Raw genomic sequence first — 16,466 nt, 5'->3', positions numbered from 1 at the left:
TGCCAAGTGGGTCTTCTCCTGCAGCCAGTCCTGCCCTCAGCGACAAGCCACCAGACCAGATGTCCCCAGACCGAGCTGTGGGGCATGCATCCCCGCATACACCGCCGGGGGGGGTACAGGTGACTTCCAGAGGTCGTGAGGTCAGACTTCCTTACAGGTATAGGGACACTTAACTCTTAGGCCTGCTTTAATATACTTATGATACACTTCAAATGAAAGCAGGGATTGGTTATGTTATTAAGTTGAAATGTTATTGTTGAGATTGTTGAGTTTTCATAGGGTTACCCTTTCATACGGTTGTTATAAGAAATGCACTTTTGAGTTACGAAATGGAATTAGAGCAATAGGGACAGCAACTATTGAGGGCAGAATAATCCCTACGTTGCTGTGGATGGCGGGCAGTCTACCCCAAAATCCTAGTTCTAGGTGACCCAGTTATGGAAATTATGCCTGTTCTGTTTTGGTTAATGCATGGGATATCTCAATGACTTAAAAGGGGGAAATGTAGTGATATATGAATGTATGGGCCACCGTAGTGCCATACCTGTGACGTCTTATCCATGTGTCCGGAAATAAACCAGTTGTTTAATTAATGAAACCTACACGGTAGTCACGGTTAATGCCTCCGCACATGACACATGCCATCGATTCGGGACCCATAATGTCCGTCAGGACAGATTTTGCTGTACAGAGAGTTTACCAGCGGCCACTAGGGGATAGTATTTGATTAAAGATCGCTAGCTCTGTTAGGAGTCGGCGTCTGGCGTCCGAGGATTGAGTGACACACACCATTATGGTGTGTTCCTGACATGGACCTATTGTTCCTGAATCCTCGGACGCCAGCCTTCCAAGTCGCACATTTTACACGATTTTATGATTGTGTCATGAAATTGGCTAGTCGTTGTTTATTGTTAGCTACATTACACCGGGATTCCACCGGACGCGTACGCGCCGCGGAACGGCTGCGTCTTCTGCCCTGCGTCCATTCCTACCGGGCGAGTAACGGCAGCGTAGCGCTGCCTTGCGAGCCAGCCGTATTCACGCGAGATCACAAGATCACGCGATAATCCTAAACCTAATGTACGTCAAGTACTGCAGCGCCTCTTGGAGAATCGTCTATTTGTCAAGGCGGAGAAATGCGAATTCCATGCGCCATCGGTGACCTTCCTGGGATTCGTTATCGGCCAGGGGAGGCTGGAGATGGATCCAGGGAAGGTAGCTGCTGTAGCTGATTGGCCTACTCCCACCAATCGCAAGCAGCTCCAACGCTTTCTGGGGTTTGCAAACTTCTACAGAAGGTTCATCAGGAACTTCAGCCGCATCGTCGCGCCCCTCACAGCGCTGACCTCCGTCAAGGTGACCTTCAGATGGACCTCGGAGGCCGCGGCGGCCTTCGAGGTGTTGAAGCGACGCTTCGTCTCCGCTCCGGTTCTCACGCAGCCCGATGGCAAGCTGCAATTCGTGGTGGAGGTCGACGCATCGGACACTGGGGTTGGAGCTGTACTGTCCCAACGCTCAGCTTCGGACGGTAAGCTTCACCCTTGTGCTTTCCTCTCTCGAGGGCTATCTCCCCCAGAGCGGAACTACGACGTGGGAAATCGGGAGCTCCTCGCCGTCAAGCTCGCGCTCGAGGAGTGGCGTCACTGGCTTGAGGGGGCGGAACTGCCGTTCGTCGTGTGGACGGACCACAAGAATCTGAGTTATATCCAATCTGCAAAACGTCTCAACTCCCGCCAGGCAAGGTGGGCGCTAATTTTTGGTCGCTTTAAATTCTCCCTTTCCTATCGGCCGGGTTCCCGCAACACCAAGCCGGACGCATTGTCCCGTTTGCACTCCGTGGACGGGGAGTGTTCTGGTTTGGACTCCATTCTACCACCCACTTGTGTGGTGGGCTCAGTGGTCTGGAGGATTGAGTCCTTGGTTACCCAGGCCCAGGCTCATTAGGCCGATCCGGGCACGGGCCCTCCCGGTCGGTTGTTCGTTCCGGATGCAGTCCGTTCAGACGTGTTACAGTGGGGTCACTCGTCGAGGCTGGCTTGTCATCCCGGGATCAACCGGACTCTGGCTTTCCTGCAACGCCGGTTCTGGTGGCCTACCATGGACTGAGACACCCGGTCTTTCATCGCCGCATGTACCACCTGTGCGCGCAACAAGACAACCAACAAACATCGCCCTGGATTTCGTTACCGGTCTCCCTCCATCCAGAGGTAACACCACCATACTCACCGTAATTGATCGTTTTTCGAAGGCAGCCCACTTCATCGCACTACCCGGACTTCCCTCTGCGAGAGAGACTGCAGAGCTGATGATTTCTCAGGTTTTCCGAATACACGGCATCCCTGCGGACATCGTGTCGGACCGGGGCCCCCAATTTATCTCCCAGGTGTGGCGAGCCTTTTGTTTGGCCCTGGGAACCACAGCCAGTCTCTCCTCTGGATATCACCCTCAGACCAACGGCCAGGCGGAGCGGGCAAACCAGGAACTGGAGGGCATGCTACGCTGCGTCACAGCCGCCAATCCCGCTTCATGGAGCCTTCATCTTCCTTGGGTTGAGTACGCACACAACACACACAGAAATGACACTACCGGAATGTCTCCCTTTCTCTGCTCCCTGGGCTACCAGCCCCCGCTGTTTCCCTCGCAGGAGGCAGAGATTGCTGTTCCTTCAGTTCGGTCCCACATCCTACGCTGCCAACGAACATGGAACAAAGCTCGGGCTGCGCTGCTTCGGGCTTCCACCCGCTCCCAGCGGCAGGCCAATCGCCACCGGACACCGGCACCTCGTTACGTCCCCGGCCAGAAGGTCTGGCTCTCAACTAAGGATCTCCATTTGAAGGTAGCCTCTCGGAAACTCGCGCCCCAGTTCATTGGACCTTTTGAAATCGAGGCCATCATAAACCCTTGTGCTGTACGTCTCCGGCTTCCTCCCTCTCTTCGGGTTCACCCCACGTTTCATGTGTCATTGATCAAGCCTGTCTCCTCCAGCCCTCTGGCGGTCGCTACGCCTGCGCCACCTCCACCGCGCATCATTGACAATCACCCGGCGTGGACGGTCCGGCAGTTGCTGGACATACGTCCTAGGGGGCGTGGTTTCCAGTACCTGGTGGATTGGGAGGGTTACGGACCAGAACACCGGCAATGGCTGTCACGGAATATGATCATGGATGATACATTGATTTCGGATTTCCATAAAGCGCATCCTACTGCCAGACGTCCGCGAGGAGGCGTTCGTAGAGGGGGGGGTACTGTCACGGTCTCTCCCACCGGATCCTAGCTGCCGCTAGTTTTCTCTGTTTGTCTTGTCTGTCTGTCATGTTCTGTTTCGTGTACGGGGGCGTGGCCTGCTGAACTCCCCAACCCAGCCACGGTGATCACCCGCACCTGACCATCATCACCAATCACGCCCACCTGTATATCTTCCCCAGTCATTCAACCTTTCGTCGCCAGATCGTCAGCTACACTTACCTAGTTAAGTTATCCTCCGACCTCTCTAGCCTTTTCCTAGTAATTCTCGTTGTTCTCGTTCACCACTCGACTCTCCTCTCCTGCAGGAATACCAGTTCCTCCGAACCGTCGAGGGTGACTATCTGTCCGGCAATCCACCCGACCCACCATCTCCGGATCGCCACAGACATTCTCCTCTGCTCTGTGTAGCAATAAACTGGTTAATTGCTACCAACCTCTTCCTGTCGTCATTTGTGCCGTGCGTTTGGGTTCACCCCGTCTTGACCCGTAACACCGTCATTACAAAGACAACTCCAAAAAGGTAATTGCCTGGCGAGCCATAGCTCTGGAGATTGGATCTTCAGGTGAGAAATCAACAATGGTGGACTAAGTACCCAAACCATTAACCATAATGGGAAATAGACGAAAATCAAGTCACATATAATCACACAGGGACGTGCACAGGGGGGTTGCTCAGGTTGCTTGGGCAACTGCCCATATGCCCTCCTCGACTCAGGTTGCCCTTCTGAGGAAAAAAAAAAAAAAGTTTTTTTTTTTTTAATCATTTAATGGATGCAGAATTTCATGTAGGCCTAGATAATAAAAATCGCCACTCGAAACATTTCATAAAGTATCCGTTGCCTCATTCAATTACGTTCGGGCACTGAGAGTGAAAGTCAGTAGGGGGAGGGCAAACTCTGCCGCGCGGCAACAGCCGCTTTTGCCGCCGCCCCTCTGCCGCCCTTCCCCCATTGAAATTAATGGAGGCGGCGAGTTGCCGCGCGGGCGCGGCGTGTGAGCAGCGCTGCACGCGACCGGAACACCGGCACCTGTGAGACGACTGCCTTGATGTTCTCGGAAAAGGTGAATTTGAGATGTATAACAAACAAACAATCATCATCACGTTTTATGAAATGAATTACAATCTTCATAAATCCAGGCTCAGTTTGCCACGTAACGTTTAGCCTAAATAATCAGACAGCTAGCTAGCTTGCAGACAAGCAGCCCGTTATCACATAGTCTACACATTCTTAGGCAAACTAAACTACATGTCTGCTGATAGTTAGTTTCTAACATTTCCTTTTAACAAGAAGAATAAATGATGGAAGTAATACATCACATGAATTCTTTCATTCAAAATGGTTCATGCCTAAATCTTATCACTATTTTGGGTAGCCTATTGTTTGTTATTGTTAAGTGAAGCCGAAATGCCCAGTGAAAAGAGGAGGCTTCAGGAGAGAGAAAGACAACTAAAGGAGGCAGCTTAGAGGAGCACATTACTACAGGGTAGTGATGTGCTCCGAAAAAAATCCGAAATCAGTGTGGTCAAGAGCGGCTGTCTGACCTCCTCCTGCTGTCCATAGAGAAGGACATACCAATCGACAAAGAAGAGGTTCTGAAGGCTTCTCTTTTGAAGCTTTGCATTTTTAAAATGTCAATTTGGAGAAACTTATCAGTGACTTGATAGGATGTTGTTTAATTATGTTTGTGTTCATGTTATGTTCTTCTTCTTCAAGTCATGTTTTTCTGCATTATCGTTAGTAGTAGTTATTTCAGTGTTTTACTTATTTGTAATTATATATTAATAAAGACCCTGTTATTCTCAGTCCTTCATATAGCCTGCAAGTTTTTTTTGGGGGGGGGGGTGCCCTTTTTTCAGGTCAGAGCAACTGCCCCTCAAAATTCCTGTGCACGTCCCTGTAATCACACCATGTAGGTAGAAACCAGGGGCCGTATTCACAAAGCATTTTATCTTACCGCTAGGAGTGCTCCTAACTCGCGCTAAAACATTTTACGTAGGAGTTTTTTCTTAAAAGTTATTCACAAAGCCGCTGAGACCTACTCTTACTAAGGATAAATCACAAAGAGTGAACTAAGAGTGACGCGCCGTTGCTATGGATTACGTCAATTCTCGTGCACGAGTTTAGAAGCGGTCAGTTCGGAGATTGGTTGTTCAGACGAGCCCACTGAATCACCGAAAAACAAGGAAATAGCCTAGGCTAGAAATGAATTCCTATTAAGTAGTTATAGTGCAGTTAGCAGAATACACGCATGATGACAATTTTGTGCAGACCACGATAATGACGTTGTAGCCTGCACGTTCAAGAGAGAGAAAGCAAACAATAAAAATACGTAAAATCTAAAAGAAAATAAATGTTACGAACTACCCAAGTGTTGACTGATTTGTGCCAAGGTGTTTACCTAAAATGTGTTTTCAAAGTGATCCCTAAATGCCTGTCCACTCGGTTCCACACGGCCAAATTCCTTGTAATGTTGATCGCCATCATCATCATCATCATCATCATCATCATCGTCTGGCTGTGGAATGTTCCTCCGCTTGCAGAGGTTGTGTAGAATGGCACATACAGTGATTACTGTGCTTGCCCTCTCTGGGGTGAGGCGTATTTCGCCGTGGAGGACATGAAACCGACGTTTCATCTGCCCAATTCCTCTCTCCACAACATTTCGTGTATGTTTTGCCGCTTTTCCACTGCATGGTACCAGCTCGACACGACTCGACTCGACTCGACTCAGCTTGCATTTTTATGCGTTTCCACCGCGAAAACATGGTACCTGGTACCTGAAGTGGCTGCTTTTTCTAGTACCGCCTCGCTCTAGGTTCCAAGCGGCTGAGCCGATGCTAAAAGGTGACGTCGGCAGACGGCCGGCCACTTATTGGCCAGAGAGTGTGACGAAGTCACGAGAGCGACATGGCAACCATGCTGGTAACAGCCATAGCAGCGCCGCAGCCAACATATATTCCACTTCTTCAACTTCTTCAACATGCCAGCTAATAATAATAATAATAATAATAATACATTTAATTTAGAGGCGCCTTTCAAGACACCCAAGGTCACCTTACAGAGCATATAGCAAAACAGAATAACACTCAAAAGAAGGGGGGGGACCTCACTAACCACCACCAAAATGTAGCACCCACTTGGGTGATGCACGGCAACCAATCGGCGCCAGAACGCTCACTACACACCAGCTTGAGGTGGAGAGTTAGGGATGGAGAGTGAGGAAATTCCCAGTAACATTCCGTCCCAGAAACATAGAAGACAGTGTGGGGAGACAGGACGGAGAGACTGTCAGGCGCTTGTTCACGAAGAACCATGCGGCCCGCATTATATAAGAAAGTTTCAAAGCTAAGACAAGAGGGAACGAGGGGGAAAAAAATTGTCAATACCCCAAACTATGCTCCTATAAGGGGGGCACAGTGTAGGGATTAGCAAAAAAAAACACCTCAACACATAAGCATCACATCAAAAACATCACAAACGCATATGGGAGGGGGGAAGGGAGTTGGGGAGGGGAGGTGTCACAGCTCAGACACCGGGAGGCGGACGCAGCCGACAGGCGCATCACATCACTCACGGCATACTGTGCTGCAACGGGGGAAGGGGAGGGGGGAGGGAGTCCAGTAGGCGGTGAGTCCAGGGGGTGTGTGTGTAATCAGTCTTGTGTGCGTGTGTGTGTGAGCTCAGGGACTCCATCTCCAATGGACCCAACAGTGTCTCTCCCGTCTGATAGCTGGTGACGAGGACACGACCGTCACCGTGGAGACGACCTCGAAGAGTTCCGACCAGAGATAAAGTTCAAAGGAGGTGGGGGGTGGACTTTGTGGGGGGAAGGGTGGCAGGGCATCCGTCTGCATAACAACCAGGGAGAGGAGAGATATCAGCCTTCCAAGGCCAAAGTGGGGGGGCCGAGTGAAGATAACGATTGCTTTGGGTCAGGCCGACTCTGCAATTTTTGCCAACCTTAGAGTCTCTCTGGTACTCTCTGTAGTCTTCCATTTCCAGAATCCAAAAACCAAAAAGCCAAAATAGCCGAAAAATTCGTGGTCCGTTTAAACCCGGTCCAACTTCACCACAATGGTATCCAATTTGCGATTTAGTTCGCCCGACGCATGAGTCTGTGTGTCGGCCATCCGGCACAATCCAGCAATGTTGGATTGCAATCCAATAATGACGGGCAGCTTTTCAAAAGCCGGATATGCTGCCATCACCTTACTAACTTTGAGATAGAACAGGAACCCGCAACCTCCGAACAGCAGGAATCCTGCTATCATCATCCCAATTATGTAGACGTCTTCAACATCCTCGACGGAAAGTATGGCGAGACACAAGGGCCTCCACTCCTTCCAGGAGTCCATCATGTATCCCGCTGCGAACGTTCCGTCAGGGCAGGCGGGCTCTCCTTGGCCCTGTTTTCTCGTCGAGAAAATTTGATCAATAGCGTTGAGAGACCAGCCGATCAAATCCATAATTTAGGTTTCGGGTAGAATGCAGAGAAGAGGCAGCACAGAACAGAGACAGAGACAGAGACAGAGACAGAGACAGAGACAGAGACAGAGACAGAGAGCAGGGGAGAGATAAGGGTGCCGGGAGCGGCAGAGGGAGCAGAGAGAGATGCGACCGCCTTCGTTGGATGCAGAGAGACACCATGCCGCTAATAGTAACGCCTCGTGCCCACTGCACCGTCAGTCAACGGACGTGGGAAGGCGTGGCTGACGGATGGGGGAGTAGTCTTTGCAGAGGCATCCGTCAGCCAATCAAATCGCTTCGCCGGGTTCTTCCCGCTTCTTCCTGCTTGTTGCGATGCAAGATTACCCGCTTTCCCGCTTTCCAGTATCGTCAGAGCCCGAGTCGCGTCACAGTGCTTAAATTTGCATACGCGATCTGATTGGATGACGGAACCGTCGCTGCCGAAAAAGTTGAACATTTTTCAACTTTCTGACGGTGGCGAACGCTCCAAACGAACGGACGGATCCACAATGCATTGCGCGTCCGTCCCCATTCAAAGTCAATGGGCAACGGACAACTGACGGAGGTAGTGGGCACGGGGCGTAATGTTATCGATGTCCTCCATTGTTGTTATGTGGGTTCTGTCCATGTGTGGGTTGCGTAGGTCTTGTTTGCGTCGCGTACAAAAATACGTCACGGCCCTTTCGTGCAGCCGACCCCGCCCACGTCCAGGAGGTACTATTTGCGGTGGAAAAGCACCCGTGCTGCTACCGTGTCGAGTCGTGTCGAGTCGGGTCGTGTCGAGTCGAGCTACATGTGCGGTGGAAAAGCGGCATTTGTGTGCTCGCAAAGAGCCAATACGATGTGTTTTACGCATAGGACTAAGCAGGGCCGGCGATCGGCATAGGCGAGCTAGGCGACCGCCTAGGGCGACAAATGCGTTGGGGGCGCCCTCTGGTGGCGCCCTTAATTAAAAAATATATCAATTAAAATATACGACGCGAACGGAGAAGCGAGGGGGCGCGGGAGTAATTGTCAGGGCGGCCCGAAACCGTCAGCGTAGCACCCCCCCCCGCTCGCAAAACCTGTCCAGGGCGCAAGTTGATTTCGAGTCGCCTAGGGCTCCGAAACGGCCAGCGCCGGCCCTGGGACTAAGCGTAATCTGCGTAATCACTTACATGTTACACTTTAACTGTGCTCCCGGTTGTGGATTGAGGTAGGGACGGGTGTCTAGAGCCACGTCTTGCATGGATAGTCACTGTCACCCAGCAAGTGACACCCAACTGGTACATCTCAAAAAGCTGCCTCAGACCGCTCACCATTAAAATGCGCGAATCATGGGTAGCTGAAGATCCAGGCCACTTTGCAACAACATCCAGTAGGCTATGCTAAAATTTTGCATCAATTTGCATCAAAAACAACCTGCGTGTTGATGGAATGCACTTTCTTCCTATTGACGAACACGTCCTCGTCTTTTGATGGCGCAATTATTTTAATTTTTTATAAGTTATATATATTTTTTAATAATTTATAATTTTTATAACATTTTATTTCGGGACTAATCGGATTATTCCTGTTAGTCGGGGATGTTATTGCATCGCGCATTAACTCCACAATAAGTTGAATACCCTAACATTTCGTCTCGCAGGCATTTTAAGATTCTTTGTGAATAGGTCTTACTGAGTTAGGAGTCCTCTTGAGGACTTTTAAGCTCTCCTAGACTTAGGTGCTACTTGGCCGAATCTCGATTCTTCCCCTTGCCCCTTTTGCTTTGTCTTTGTCTTTGTCTTAACCCTAGCACTTGCAAGTGTAAGGGCCAAGGGCTGAGATCTTTCCCCTATGAAATGAGACGCCACTCGGTTTCGGGTACGTCATCATTCATCGTCGCCAGCTGGCTGCCCCGTCACCTGAGCGCCGAAACGCCAATAAAAGCCAGAGAAGAAGAGCGATATATATATATATATATCTTCTGTCCGTCCACACCAGAGCGACCAAATCGCCGGAAGTCATTCACTTTCTATGGGCAAGAGCGACCAAAGCGACCAAAGCGACCAACGCTACCAGCGGCCAAAGTTGAGCGACCAGAGCGTCAAAAAGAAGTTGAAAACTTTTTAACTTTATGCAAATGACTATTATTCGCTTCAGCGGCCAAACACTGACAGCCAATCGGAATGTAGACGCTCTTCGCTTGCGTGGATCCCAGGGAACATCGGCAGGCACTTTGGTTCCTACCTACCTTTATTCACTCACTGAACAAAATGTCGGCTGAAGTATTAATCGCGGCTGTAACTGGGCACCCGGTGTTGTACGAACCCACCCTTTTTCAGTTCAGAGATCGAAACGCCATAGTGGTTTGGATATCAAGTGATGATAAGCGGGAGTATTTATAGGCTACATCTAGAACGTTCGTATTTAAGCGGGACTCATTTTAATTTGCTCTACATGCCACCAATCTAACCAACCAATCGCGTGTAGCATGCTTTAAACAAAACCAAAAAAGTTGTTGAAATCGTCACATAAACAAACTAATCGACAAGACGAGGGATAAATGACAAGGGATATAGCCTATCTCTTGTCTTTTATCCCTTTATTGCCCACTATTCACGGAGCCTGAGGTGAATAATTGTTAATTAAATACTCTAGATAGATTGCCTAGTCAAGTCTTTATTAATACCAAACGACACAAATCGTCGGGAATCCATTTAGGTGGTTCGGCCCACACAGGACAGTAGCCTACAAGACCACACAGAACAAGTCTGACTGGACATAGCCTACACACAATACATCACATTAAAACTAGACACGCGTTGATAGATAGATAGACAGAAAGACCTAGATAGATAGATATGTTCCATTATTTGCCTTGCGGAGCCAACCAGTCCTGTGCACGTATGCAAATTAGCCATGTGCGCTAATGTCTATTTGTTTTGAATGCGACGAATGAGTGCAGATCATGATTTGCAGATCCAGATCAGTGAAACATATTTCAACTACTACAGCACGCAGGGTTTTTTGTTCTCGGTTGTAATTAGCCTACATTTTAGGATTTTTTTTTTATATTGGGGGGAATCACTGTCCTACTTGTTGTCGAAGCACTTTATCGAACAAGCAAAACCGTCTCGGCAATATGGCCAAGGTGTATGGGAGAGTTCACTATTTGATATGGCTGTCTGTAGGGCCTACTAAACGCATACGGCTCCTTTAAATGCGTCTGCATAATTGAATTGTACGTCATGAGCGACTTGAGCGACCAAAGCGAACAGAAAAATTCGCAGCGAAACTTTGTGAGCGGTCGCTCCTGGTGTGGACGTACAGATGCTGCCGCCATCGTTGAAGAGTTGAGGGTGTGTGTAGCATAGTGGTGAAACGGATCAGTGTGTCCACGGTTCGGTTCAGATAACCGTTTTGGGCCTCGGTTTCGGATACGGTTCGGATTAGGATCGTCCGTGATAGTAAAAAGGCGGAATGAGAATGAGACCCACAGTCTATTTGAAATGTGTTAATTGACTGCAATCAGACAACTTGCAAGGCTTTTTTGTGCAATAAATGTTCCCCTAAATGCATTTGAAAACATGGTGCACTGAGTGTAACATGTAAGGGTTAACGGCCGACGAGGCTACTCTGGCGACGAGCGCAACGAAGTTTAAAGCCCAGTTTGTTTTGAACGCTGACAGGCTGAAGGGAGGGGCGGGAAAAGTCTCATTGGCTCGGGCAGCACTGGAGAGAATGCATTCCGCTGGGTCCTAAACACCCTTGTATCGGACGTAGGCAAAATACGCTACATAAGGCAATGCCTTCATGAAACCGAAATCCGCGGATCTCCAGAATGCTCCGAACTGTGGTAAACGAACCGAACGGATTCGGATACAATTCGAATCCGCTGCAGGCCATCTAGCTGGCAAGCTACCATATAAGCCAATGGAGTGGTGGTATACGCGCTAATTGTATCCTAAAACTACCGTTTGAAAGCTTCAGTTAAGACCTACAATACTATGCATCGTTCGTGTAGCACATTTCAGATCAAACCGAGTAATTATAAACATATAAAAAGTTGTGTAGATAGCTGTAAAATATTCCTCGCTTCAAGCAGCCATGTTTTTTTGAAAATTCCCGGTTTCGCTATGTGCTCTGGGATAGCCCTTGGAGGAGCAAGTGAGCTCTCAAATCATCTTAAAAATAAGGGGTACATAGCACTCAATCTTATCCCTTAATCTTGATCAAATTGGGTATTGAGACACCACTAGCTCTCACATGAACGCGCAACTTCAAGGGTAAGGGGGAAGGTAAGGGGAAGTATTGAGATTGGGCTTAAAATACTTTGTGAATTGCTCTTAGTGAAAAAAGTTAGGAGTCCTAAATTTAAGAGTGACACGCCCATTATTTTTAGGAGTTACTCCTAAATTTGCCAGTTAGGACCTACTTTTAGCCCTAAGATCCTTTGTGAATACGGCCCCAGATTACTTGTAATATTTTTTTTTTTATTTAAGGCAAGGCAACTTCATTCATATAGCACTTTTAATACATGAAGCAGACTCAAAGTGCTTCACATAGAAACATTCTCATACAATAAAATAGATAAGTAAAAGGAAACACAGGCAAAGCTCAAAAATGCATTGTCATGTATTAACTGTCTCTCTGGTATCAGATCATGTATTAACTGTCTCTCTGGATTTAAGGAAAAATAACATTGAGTGTCTCGAGCACTCAAATAAAATACACTGGCTACTGAATCCAGCACAGCAATAACATCACTGTATTTATCCCGAGGGATAAAAAAAAAGTATATATGCAAAAGAGTATACCAGAGAGGGATAATAACTAGATTATAGGTCATCATATAGGCTGCACCATATGGTTCTGCCATTGCACACTTAGTGGCGAATTGAAATATTGGCGTGCCTCTCAGGATCAGCACGGAGCTCCTGGACCAGATTGTGGCATACCCCCTGTTCTTGTCTCTGTTCATTGATGGGGTGCACCCAAACCCTTCGTCTTCTCCTTGCCCGCCTACAGCGCAGGAGAAGAAGGGCAGCCCCCCTCTGTCTGGCAACAGTTATTTATTCTGTTGAAAAACTTAATAAAATGTAAAAGAGCTTGCTCAATTAAAATGGATAACTACTGGCTGCATACATGTAAATGTGTGGCTATGTTAAGGCTATATAGATGGATAGATAGATAGATAGATAGATAGATAGATACTGTATTGGTCCCAATGGGGATCAATAAAGCCATCCAGGAGCTCAATACAATAAATACACACAATAACAATTGGCCTTAAAAGGTGACTGCACTATATACCAAAAAGGCTTAATAGAAGGTCCTGCAGTTATTGAGATTGTTGATGCAATAGATGAATAATGGCAAAATATAAAATAAATAAATGACAGTAAATAAAACGATAAAGTGCCCTACAAACTAAGTTGATCTGATGCTTGAAAACATACTTTCACTTCGCTTTCACTCCGCTGCGGCGCCGGTGTGTGGAGGCCTTTAGCCAAACCAGCCCCAAAAACAACACAACTTTACATTGTATTGCACGCACAGCAAGACCGTGCAATGTATACATTGGTGACCGGTATACAGTAGCAATGTAATCAAGTGTGTAGAGCATTAAAAATCTCCATTAAAATGACCAACGTGGTGCAAATACAAAGAAAATAAATCGCTTCACGGGCGCAGCCATTTTTGCTGAGCGCGTGATGGTGTGTTCCTGAATCCTCGGACCCCAGGCTTCCGACTCGGAAGTCGGGAAATCTCCCAGCTCTCTTGCGGCATTTCACGGAGGCGCGCCCCCTTATTGTCTTCATCGCTCGGAATAGTGATAGTAGACCGAGAGAAGTGATGACGCTCTCAACAAAATGGCTTATTTTATTTTTTACCACGTTGGTGATTTTAATGTTGATTTTAAATGCTCTTACACACTTGATTACATTGCTACTTTATTCCGGTGACCAATTTTTGCATTAGACGGTCTTGCTGTGCGTGCAATACAATGTAAAGTTGTGTTGTTTATTTTCGAGCTGGTTTGCTAAAGAGGCTAATGTAGCTTACAATAAACAACGACTAGCCAATTTCATGACACAATCACCAAATCGAACGGGAACGCTATAAATGCTCCGAGACCGGAAATGGCAACTCGGAAGGCTAGCGTCCGAGGATTCAGGAACACACCACTGCTCTCGGTTTACTCTCAGAATTCCGAGAGATGAAGACAAAAAGGGGGCCTGCCTACGATAAATACCGCAAAAAGGCTGGGAGATTTCACGACTTCTGACTCGGAAGGCTGGCATCGGAGGATTCAGGAGCACACCATTATTGTGTTTGCCAGCATTACAGACGTACCTGTTACAGAGGTTGGATATTAAGCTGTTAACATATTTAATGTAAGTCCATTTTATCATTCTTTATTAGCCTACTATAGTTGTTAAGGTTGGTTAAGTTACTGTATGTTAGACATGTGTATTTAGGAATTACTGGTTGTAGCTTGTTATTTTGTGTATTGCTGCAGGTTATTTTGTGTATTGCTTCATCTTTGTCATCAAAGATCTCCTATTATACTACTTTTCAGGTCTTAATTTTTTCATTTAAAATTTTTGAATACCTCTCCGCAATCTTTTCTGACCCCTGTCATGAGCAACCTCCTCAAACCGTGGACCAGCACCCTCTCCACCTCCACCCCAGATCTCTGCAACTCATTCCTCCAGTTCTTCGCCGACAAAATCACTGCAATCAACCATTCACTATTCCCTGTACATAAGCCCCCTGCACACTCAATGGCCCCTCCCCTACCCATCTCTCTGGACCTCCCAACACCTCCTCCCCATTGCCGTCTCACCCACTTTGACCTGGTTAACCCTCCTGCACTCTCCAAACTTATAGGCTCCTCCAAACCTACTACCTGCTTCCTTGACCCTCTCCCCACTCCCCTGCTCAAGTCCTGCCTATTCTCTGCCCTTACCTCACTAAGCTCTTCAACTCCTCACTGTCCCATGGAACTGTCCCCTCTGTCTTCAAATCAGCTGCTGTCACCCCCACCCTCAAGAAACCTGGTCTCGACCCCTCCTCCCTCAGTAAGTACCGCCCAATCTCTCCTTCCTCTCCAAAACCCTTGAACGCATCGTCACCACACAACTCCAATCCCATCTCCACGCCAATAACCTTTTTAAACACCTCCAATCTGGCTTCCGCCCCCTCCACAGCACAGAAACTGCTCTCCTCAAAGTCCTCAATGACCTCCTCACCTCTGCCGACTCTGGTTCCCTCAACTTCCTCATCCTCCTTGACCTGAGTGCAGCCTTAGATACTGTAAACCACACCATCCTGCTCACCAGACTCAGCAACCTCGGAATCGAAGGAACTGCACTCAGCTGGCTTCACTCCTACCTCTCCGACAGATCTCACTTCATCTCCCTCCACAACCACACATCTGCCACAGCCACCGTCACACAAGGCGTTCCCCAAGGTTCTGTACTTGGCCCCCTCCTCTTCATCATTTACCTCCTCCCCCTTGGTCAGTTACTCCGCCATTTCTCCATGGACTTCCACTGCTACGCCGACGACACCCAGATTTACCTCAGCACCAAATCCCCCCACAACCCCCCCCTCTCCCACATTGAATCCTGCCTGTCTTCACTCACTATCTGGATGCAAAATAACTTCCTGAAACTTAACAGCAACAAAACTGAACTCCTCCTCATTGGCTCCAAATCCACCCTCAGTAAACCCACCCACACTCACTATCGACGGCACCACGGTCTCCCCCTCCCCCCAGGCCCGCAACCTTGGCGTAATCTTTGATTCCACCCTCTCCCTTGAACCCCACATCCGCCACACTGTCAAAACCTCCTTCTATCACCTCCGTAATATTGCAAAGATCAGATCCTCCCTCACACCCCACGCTGCAGAAAGACTCATCCATGCCTTCATCTCCTCCCGCCTTGATTATTGCAATTCACTCCTCGCTTATCGATTCCGCTTATCGGTTCCGGTCGCGGCAAATGCGTCGTGACGTCACACACACGCTGCTTTGATTTGGTTCAGAACGCAGCAAACATGTCGCCGCCGAGGAAGAATCGCATTGTGCGTTCACACCAAACACGACGGGGCGACAAGATCCCATACAAAGTGAACGTAGAGACGCGTATAAGGGAGAATTTTTCACGGGAGAAAACCTGCGACAAGTTTTTGTCGTGATGACAGCCAATCAGCGTTCAACAGCGTGATAACTGAGTGACATGTGTAACGTAACAGCCAATCAGCGTTCAGCCGTCAAACTCAGTGCAGTGCAGTCCGGGGTGAACTGCGACATGGAGGAGAAAGTTATTGTTGCAGTTTGCGACTCCCGGAGCTCTATATATAATAGTATATAATATATTATGATTGTATATATAATATCCCGGCCAACAGCTCTGTGCGCCTCCGGATGGCCGTAGCGTGGGGAGCTCTCGTAGGGATTGGGCTTCTCGGGGTTGTTTACCGGCATTGCCATGGTTTCCGGTCTTGTGTGTTCCAACGGTTTATTAGGTAGGCCCATCTAATAAATCTCTGTCTAATCAATGCTACATTTTGTTTATGTCAGTTGAATTTTGTTACAAGTTGAATGCAAATGAGCACTGTTAGCATTGCAAAAGGCACAAGCTCTTACTTGGCTGTTTTCAGTCTGTGTTTTTAGTTTTATGGCACATAATGATGGTATTTGGGCTTAAAAAGCCAAACATATTTTTTCGTCTGGACCAATTGATTTGAAAATGTACAATTTCCTAATACTAGAAG

This window comes from Gadus macrocephalus, chromosome 20, assembly GCF_031168955.1.
Source record: "Gadus macrocephalus chromosome 20, ASM3116895v1".
Taxonomy (NCBI): Eukaryota; Metazoa; Chordata; class Actinopteri; order Gadiformes; family Gadidae; genus Gadus; species Gadus macrocephalus.
The sequence above is the reverse complement of the archived record's forward strand: the minus strand, read 5'-3'. Positions refer to the sequence as shown.